This window comes from Theropithecus gelada, chromosome 1 (genome assembly GCF_003255815.1).
Source record: "Theropithecus gelada isolate Dixy chromosome 1, Tgel_1.0, whole genome shotgun sequence".
In the NCBI taxonomy this organism is placed as follows: domain Eukaryota; kingdom Metazoa; phylum Chordata; class Mammalia; order Primates; family Cercopithecidae; genus Theropithecus; species Theropithecus gelada.
Window position 1 is genome coordinate 8315764 of NC_037668.1, and position 7642 is coordinate 8323405.

Below are 7642 nucleotides of genomic sequence, written 5' to 3' on the forward strand. Positions count from 1 at the left end.
TGTTGCCCAGGCTCGAGTATAGTGGTACCATCTCACTGCAACCTCCACCTCCCAGGTTCAAGTGATTCTCTTGCCTCAGCCTCCCGAGTAGCTGGGATTATAGGCACCTGCCATCACACCTGGATAATTTTTGCATTTTTTAGTAGAGACAGAGTTTCACCATGTTGGCCAGGCTGGTCTTGAACTCCTGACCTCAGCTGATCTGCCCACTTCAGCCTCTCAAAGTTCTGGGATTACGGGCATGAGCCACCGTGCTGGGCCACTTTGAGTGGTTTTACTTGTTACTATGAGAGGTTTTTTTTTTTGTTTTTTTTTTTTATGATAAGAATAAAAAGCAATCCATGAGGCTTTAGCCATGTTGATTTTGAGAAATCTTCAAGATATTTAAATAGAAATGCTGAGTGGTGAAGATGCTGTAAGATCTGATGTTCGGAAAAGATGTGTGAACTAGGGTCATCCAAAGGAGTCACACCACCCAGGGCATTTGAAGTCATGGGAGTGGATGGCACCACAAGGTGGGATGTGTAGGTGAGTGAAGTTAAACTCAGGACCAAACCAGGAACTCCAGCAGAGAGATGTTCAGTGGAGGAGGAAGAGCAAATGAAAGAGACAGAGATGGAGCAACCAGATATGCCACGGGAAAATCAGTGTTTCTGGGACAATAGATGTTAAGTGGTAAAGGGCTAAAATGAACCCCACCTTGCTAGAAGTGGTCTCCATGAATGTCTCAGAAGGCTGTAAGAGAAATAAACACCCTCTGCCTTCATTTCCTTTCCACCACCAGAGAAAATTAGCACTTTTCATAGCTTGTTTTTAAGACAGCATGGGGCCAGTTATTTATACGTACTATTAGCTCTCAGGCTTAAACATCATCAACTGGGAGTGGAAGAAACTGGAGAAACTGGAGCCAATCTATGGAGAAGCCAATGCCTTTGGACAAGACTTTGAGAAGAGAATTTTCTAGCAGAGACATTATTGAGGAACTGAATGGAGCAATTTGTTAGAGAGGCCTGTGTTTATTATAGACAGTACCCAGCATCCTTTACGGCAGTGATTCCTGTTAAAATGCAAGGCGAATGTACATGTCTCTTAGACACTTGTCTTGCTTTTCTCCCCTCGTTTCCCACTGCCATTAGCCTAGTTCAGTGCCTAATCTGCTCACCTCTAAACCAGTCCCCTCCCTGTGGTTCCTTAGGGTCTCAACCTAATGTTATGCAGATTGCATACTGCACAAGGATGTCTGAGTGAGGGGCAAGTGGGGCTGAAATCTAACATGCTTTGCCTGCCAACCCATGGATGCTTGTGTAGGCCTGCTGCTTCCTGGAGAATTTTTCTCACAGGGGCGTGGCAAGCTCATGGAGCCTTGACCTTGCATGGCTGGGTTCGGCCAGAGGGGTTGCTTTCACTATTGGCACAGTGATGTTGAAGTGACTGGTAGCAGCCCTGAGTCCCATGGCAACAATGAACTAGACACAATCTCTGCCCTCAAGATTGACAGGTTAGTAGAGATGGCTAATTCCATAGACGACTAGCTGCAAAGCAAATACTTTAAAGAACAATTACTCTCATATCAGTCTTCTTTCAAAATGCTTCAAAGGCTCTCTATTGCCTTCCTTAGCCTTGAATTCAGAACTTTGTATAATCTCTCCAAGCTAATCTGGCATCCTCTACTTTGACCCCTGTCCCTGAGCAAGACTCTATGTCTGTGCCCAGCTGTTATTTCTAGCTTAGGACACCCCTCCCACCCACCTCTCTGGTCAGTCACCGCCCCAGTGTGCACTCAGCCTTCCTGCCCATGCCTTCCTGAAGCAAATATGGCTTGGGCCAGTTGGGACTCGACCCATCATTACAAGGCTGAGGACACTCAATCTTTATGCTTTGTCCTTAATTCTCTAATTTTACCTAAAGCAGGAACCTACGGAATCAATAGTATCATTGCCTTTTTGGCACCCAGCACAGGACTTGTACCAAGCAGGAGTGCAATGAATTTGTTTGTCTAGTCTGAAGATTCTATTAACATTTTCCAATGTACTTTCAAATATTTCTGTTAAATGCTTGCCCTTGAAATTGTGTAGCTACCTTGAAAAGATAGATGTGTAATGCAAAATGATTTATGAGTGTTCTATTACTGCCTCTGACCTACATATATTTTTGTTTCTTTTTTATTCATATATTTTCTTCCTCAGCATGATACATCTTAATAAAGCAAGCCAAACACAGAAATACACACTTTACAGTCATACTGATAGTACTTTTTTGCTCTCAGACATTTATACATTGAGACTGAGTCTGTTTTCTAATTATGCCGATGAATGTTGACAAAACTGAAAAGCAAATAAAAAAGAAGCATCAAGAAACGAGTTCATTTTATTTTTAATGGCATTTGTAGCATTTATACGTTTTTCTGGTTATAAACATGGTTATAAACATACAGCATATGCTCTTTGTAGAACATGTATTGAAACAAATTCACATACACACATAGCCATAATCCACCATTCAAAAGTAACAATTATTGATTTCTTTGTGTTCCTCTCTGTATGAGAGTTTTTCCTCTGAAACCTTTTATCGTTTTATGTTATTCATTTAGATCAATGGACCATTTTGAGTTAATCTTTATTAACTTCATGTAATTCTGAGGTGTGAACTCTATATTAAGGTTTATTTCTTTTCCTGTGGATGACCAATTGTTCCAACACCACCAGCTGGAAAGGATAAGTTTCCTCCACTGAACTGTGTTTACACGTTGTCAAAGATCAAATGGCTGTATTTGTATGAGTCTATTATTGTACTTTCTCTTCTGTTCCATTGATCTCTGGGTCTGTATCTTCGCTATGGGTCTTTTTAAATTAAAACACAGACATATTTGTCATGTGTCATGAGCAATAGAGGCCAGGAGGAGAAAACAGTCCCATATGTGCCCATGAACTGGCAACAATTGCTTCCTCCAACTAGCTAGTCCCTGCCACCTCCCAACACAGAAACTGAGGTGAACAGCTCCATAAAGTTACCACTTAGATCCATCACATAACAAATTAATAAAACCAAATGCCTGTTTTTTGTTTTTTTGTTTTTTGTTTTTTTGGAGAAGAAATCTCACTCTGTCACCCAGGCTGGGCTGGAGTGCAGTGGCACGATCTCGGCTCACTGCAACCTCCGCCTCCTGGGTTCAAGCAATTCTCCCTGCCTCAGCCTCCCGAGTAGCTGGGATTACAGGTGCCCCCAACCATGCCCGGCTAATTTTTGTATTTTTAGTAGATACAGGGTTTTTACCATGTTGGCCAGGCTGCTGTTGAACTGCTGATCTCAGATGATCTGCCTGCCTCGGCCTCCCGAAGTGCTGGGATTACAGGCATAAACCACTGTACCCAGCTTTGTCTTCTTTCTTAAAAGCCTTTCTCACTGTCAGTGTTTTTCTGGTAGTGTCAACTGAAAAATATGCCAGCCTCACATGGCTCAGGTCTGAGGGAAAGGAGTTGCACATAGACTTAAGGAAAAGTTTCAGATAAAAACACAACTCTTTTTTTTTTTTTTTTTAAACCAGGAAGGAAAATGTGAAAATGGAAACACCTTTTACTATTTGATTTGAAAATAAAGTGTCATCCAAGCCATAGCAGAAGCTTCATTATATTGACAACTGGTCTCTGTTAAAACTAAGTTTCTGGGTTGCCCTCCAGCTTGCACCATTTGAATGAGGAAGATCCAGAACGACATTCTAGTGTATAAAAATATAGATGGATGGACATGCGGAGAGATGGAAACAGATACAGTCTCCCTTCCCCCAGCCCAAACCGGAATTTTTTATTTATTTTTTTATTTTTTATTTTTTATTTTTTTAGACAGGGTCTCTCTCTGTCACCCAGGCTGGAGTGCAGTGGCATAATCTCAGCTCACTGCAACCTCCACCTCCTGGGTTCAAGCAATTCTCCTACCTCAGCCTCCTGAGTAGCTGGGATTACAGGCGCACGCCACCACACCCAGGGAATTTTTGTATTTTTAGTAGAAATGGGGTTTCACCATGTTGGTCAGGCTGGCCTTGAACTCCTGACTTCGTGATCCACCCACCTTGGCCTCCCAAAGTGCTAGGATTACAGGTGTGAGCCACCGCACCCAGCCCAAACCAGGATCTTTTATGATGTATGATTTTGTAACTAGAACAGGTCATCTTTGCTGCATAGAGAGCTGGAGTTGACAGCACTGGTTACTTCTCATTCTTTCTTGTTGACCACAAGGCTCTACAGTGGTAGAATTGTTGGTGTTAAATAAACTTATTTTCCTCCTTCAGTCTAATGTTGGGGAACTAGTCCTTTCTGTATGTATTGTGATAATAATTGCAGCTAGGAAATAATGTACTTTTAATTGAAATGGCCAGATGGAGCCATGACTTTTTACAAAGACATGAGTTTTTGCTTCTAAGTTCTACATGGCATGTTCTAATTATTGGGCAGTTTTTCAGCATTCTTGACACCTTTTGGCTGTGAATAGTGGCTTCCTTCAGGTACACAACATCTTACCTGTTTTGCACTTTCCGAGTTAAAATCCATCTTTTCCAGGAAAATTTCCTTATCCCTTTTCTACTTTTGTTGTGTTACCAAATGAACTAATGGGAGCTTACTCATTATTTAACTTTACTTTTCTCACTTTATCTTATGCCTGCAGATGGGAGATAGAATGGGATTAGATTGTAGAATAAGAAAATGGTTCACTGTCATTTAGTCATTAATTCATGCATGCATTCATTCATTTATTAAGCAGCTGCTATATGTCCAATACTGTTTCCAACAAGGTAAATCTTTTCCTTCAAGGAGCTTTTGGTACCACAGGAGCTAGATACAAGCAAAGTAGCAAAATGCAGTTTGATAAGAGCTAAAGTAGGAGTTTAGCACTGGGAGGCCCAGGAGCATCGTATAGAGTCCCCCACTCAGTCTTGAGAATTAGAGAAGGCCCTGGAGCAGGTGACAGCTAAGATAAATCTTGGAGAAAAAATAGAAGTCCAGTGAAGGGGTGGAAGGTAAGGGGAGAGTCCAAGCAGTGAGCATTGTTGGTGCAAGAGTTCAGAGAAGATGGTGAGGGAGGAGTCTTTCAGGGAACTGTTACTATTTTAGTATTGCAGGAGTGCAGAGTGCAGGGGGGAATCTTGTGCATAGTACAGTGTTGCTTTAAAAAGACAAACAAATTAAACAAACAAATAACCCAAACAAGTTAGAATATCCCAGATAAGTTATGTACTCTTGCATCCACCACAGACCCCCATCCCTTTCCATTATTCCACTCTATCCTGGTTAATTTTATTACCCACCTGGCCTATATAGTCATTTGTATTTGGGTTCCCTACCTCTGAACCCAGACCAAAGATCAAATTCAAACTATCTCAGTTACCATGTCAGATGTGAAAGGAAAGACCAGATTTTTGATGGAGCTGTGAAGACCAACCCAGTGAACAATCCTACCCACCAGGTAAGACCAGGAGAATTACTCACATACATTAAAAGAAGGATCTTTCATATGGAACCAACCTAATTGTCCATTGACCAATGAATGGATAAAGAAAATGTGGTACATATACACCATGGAATACTACTCAGTCATGAAAATAATAAAATTATGTCTTTTGCAGCAATTCGGATGGAGTTGGGGGCCACTATTTTAAGTGCGGTCACTCAGGAATGGAAAAACCAAATTCCTTATATTCTCACTTATAGCTGAGAGCTAAGCTATGGGTATGCAAAGGCAAACAAAGTGGTATAATGGACTTTGGAGACTCAGAAGGAGGACCTGGGAGGGGACTAAGAAATAAAAAACTCCATATTGGGTACAATGTACACTACTTGGGTGATAAATGCACCAAAATCTCAGACTTTAGTACTATACAATTCATCCGCATAACCAGAAACCACTTGTATGCTAAAAGCTATTGGAATAAAAATTTTAAAGCAAACAACAAAACCAAACAACACTAAAAAAAAAAAAAAAAGATCTTTTTCCTCAGGGAGTAAAATGGAGTATAAACACAAATATTTATTGAGCTCTTATCATGTGCCAAGTACTATACTAAATTTTTTTATATCGGGCCTTTCTATAAAAGAAGATAATTTAAGCAGTCACAGATGCATGTATATAATTAAATTTATAATCTGTAAGGTGATTTTACACACCTTAAAATATTATATTTTATTTACTGACATTCTAATAATGTCATTTTGCATGTTTAATGCAAACAAATAAACATTCAGTAACGCTTATTGAGGGTCAGTTGTGTGTTAGGTCCTGAGGCTTCCCTGGAAATACAGAATAGACTGGCCCTTGCCTCAGGTTGTTCACTACTGTGGACTTCATCACATCACAGATGATTATCTCTGTCTGGTATTCTGCATTGTCAGATTTAATGTGAGTCATCCTGGGATTACAGGAAATCTTTTAGAAAGTCAGAGTTTGTAACCCTGGCTAACTTTAACAAATTTGCATATGTAAGGTCGATTTGGATCAAACTAACCTTCCTCTTTCTTGCAATTAAAATCTCAGACACTAAGTAAATCAGTAACAAACACTTCTGCTGGTAAACCAGGGCTAGCATTATCTCCCCGGACTTCTCAGATTGACAGCGCAGGGTTTTGAATACCTTGTTAACCTAACTTGTAGTAAGTTCTTAGTCTTCACAATGGAAACTGAGCCAAAGCAGATTTACATTTCCGTACTTGCATTTGGTGTGAGTCACGAGAAAGGAGAATATTTATTTCCTGAGAAAGGAAGAGAACTTGAGCTAACTTTGAATTTCCTCAGTGGCCTAGCATACAAGTGCCTTAGGTTTACTGTAATTCGATCCCTTTTTGCGGATCCTATATCCAATTACCCAGATATATACATCTAAAAAAAGCTTGCCTTCATCAAACTGTCAGACAGGAGCTGTCAGAGAGTCTGTATTTGTGGGACTGCCCTGTATTTCAGAGCATTTGTCCATAAGGAACTATATCATGGAGTAGGGAACTGAGTTGTGCTCCCACAACACACCCATTCCCTGGATATGACATCCCGGTAAAATCAGACTGTGTAGCTTCCCTGAGCATGTGATTATTTCTTCGTTTCCCAATTGCTCAGTTGGCCCTGTTGGCTGCTTTCCCTGCTCACATCTGGCAATTGTCTCTGGATCTTAGGGCAAGAGAATATTCCTGTTATAACATTTTGATCAGCTGCAATACTGGAGCAATCAAGATAAGGCAGTCACAGGTACAAAAATGATGAAAGTTTGTGCATCTGATGACAGGTGTCTGGGGTAACCCTGGAACATTAGGAAAGACCCTACCGGAGGAGAGGGACTCACAAGTTAATGATTATAGTGAAAGCAGAAGTAACAACAAAAATGAGCACAGGAGAGAAACAGTGGGACTTTGGTGATGTTGAAAATGAGGTGGAGAAAGAATTCTTGCCGTCTGTGAAACACAAATAGTTTGGCACTACTATGATAAGAAAAGCCCAGGGAATAAGATTCTGAAAAATTTGGGAGCACTTAATATCAAAAGAAGGAGATTTAGAATTACATATAGAAGCAAATGGAAAATCAAGGCTGTTTTGAGAGGTGCTATCAGAGGGTCATTGGAGAGGATGTAGCTTTACAATATTTATATCAGGCTGTGCATTGGCAGGA